We start from the raw sequence: 1,964 nt of genomic DNA, 5'->3' as shown, positions 1-1,964 counted from the left end.
GATCACAAGGTCAGGAGTTCAAGACCAGCCTGGCCAGTGTGGTGAAACCCCGTCTCTACTAAAAAATACAAAAATTAGCCAGGCATGGTGGCACCTGCCTGTAATCCCAGCTACTCAGGAGGCTGAGGCAGGAGAATTGCCTGAACTCAGGAGGCGAAGGTTGCAGTGAGCCGAGATCGTGCCACTGCACTCTTCCCTGGGCAACCGAGCAAGACTCCGTCTCAAAAAAAAGAAAAAGTTATCTAGGGAAGGCTCCAAGGAGGAATCATTTGATTACTAGTTTAATAGATAATTACAGTGGACAACAATAGGAAAGATCAACAGTACTGTAATTATGAACTTGCCCCAAGGCACATTAGCCCAAGTTCAAGTTTAGAGAGACAAACACCTAAGAATGCGATGTGCCAGGTACCTCTATGAATATCCTGAATCCACAGTCTGGGTGTAATGTAGATCACAAAGCACTTTCACCAAAGAGCTGACAGCTTAAAGAAGTTACTTTGCATTGATAATGGGTTCCAAACTTGATTTTGCAACTTACTAAATTTGTGACATGAGTAAGTCACTTTGATTTTTGGAGTCTTAATGGTTCTAGTGCCAAAATCCTGCGATTTTTTTCTAACCTTGATATTTAACTGATGGTTGCTATCATCAATAATAATAATAATGGCAACCATTTATTGAGTGCTTCTCTGTGCCAGCCACTGTGCCAACCCCTTTAGATACAATATCTCGGTCCAGTGCGGTGGCTCACACATGTAATCCCAGCACTTTGAGAGGCCAAGACAGGTGAATGGTTGAGACCAGGAGTTCAAGACCAGCCTGGCCAACATGGAGAAACCCATCTCTACTAAAAATACAAAAAAATTAGTCAGGTGTGGTGATGCATGCTGTAACCCAGCTACTTGAGAGGCTAAGACACGAGAATCACTTGAACCCGGGAGGCGGAGGCTTAGTGAGCCGAGATCACGCCACTGTACTCCAGCCTGGGCGACAGAGCAAGACTGTCTCAAAAAAAATAATAAAATAAATAAAAAGATGCATTATCTCAGTCTCCGTAAAGTAGGTGGTATTGTAATTTAACATTTGAGGAAACAGGCTGACAAAAGATAAGAAATCTTTCCCAGGCCAAATAGCTGGAGGTTGGCAATGCTGGCACTCAGACTTCCCAGGTCTGCCAATCTGAAGTCTCTGCTCTTAACCACTGCCCTGCTCTTCTGTTAACACAAGACTTGGACTCTTTGCCACTGAAATATTTATTAAGCACCTGCTATGTGTTAGGCATTGTGCTAGGCACTAGGGAAATGGGCATTGTCTTTGCCCCTGGGTTGCTTACAGCAACCTGAAGAAGAGAAACCAGTAAACTATTTTCAGTGCAGTGTGGCAAGTGCCATCCCAAGTCTCTGAAGGATTTCAAGCAGGGCAGTGATCTGATCAGATCTGTGTTTTTTTTTTTTTTGGAAGATCATGCTGGCAACCAAATGGAAGCTGGATTGAGGAAGGCCCGGGAGATGAATTCTGTTGGGATAATTTGTATGAGCAATGATGGAGGCCTCAATCAATAAAGCGGGAGGATGCATCTGAGCATCACTGAGGAGGTAGAATCAATAAGACAGAGATCGGCCAGGCACGATGGCTCACGCCTGTAATCCCAGCACTTTCGGAGGCCGAGGCGGGTGGATCACAAGGTCAGGAGATCAGGACCATCCTGGCTAACACGGTGAAACCCCGGCTCTACTAAAAACTACAAAAAATTAGCCAGGCGTGGTGGCGGGCGCCTGTAGTCCCAGCTACTCAGGAGACTGAGGCAGGAGAATTGCGGGAACCCGGGAGGCAGAGCTTCCAGTGAGCCAAGATCGCGCCACTGCACTCCAGCCTGGGTGACAGAGCGAGACTCCGTCTCAAAAAAAAATAAAAATAAAAAATAAGACAGAGATCAAGGCAAGAGATAAAAGGTTGACTTG

The sequence above is a fragment of the Mandrillus leucophaeus genome, unplaced genomic scaffold, assembly GCF_000951045.1.
Source record: "Mandrillus leucophaeus isolate KB7577 unplaced genomic scaffold, Mleu.le_1.0 Scaffold418, whole genome shotgun sequence".
Taxonomy (NCBI): Eukaryota; Metazoa; Chordata; class Mammalia; order Primates; family Cercopithecidae; genus Mandrillus; species Mandrillus leucophaeus.
This window is presented reverse-complemented; position numbering follows the sequence as displayed.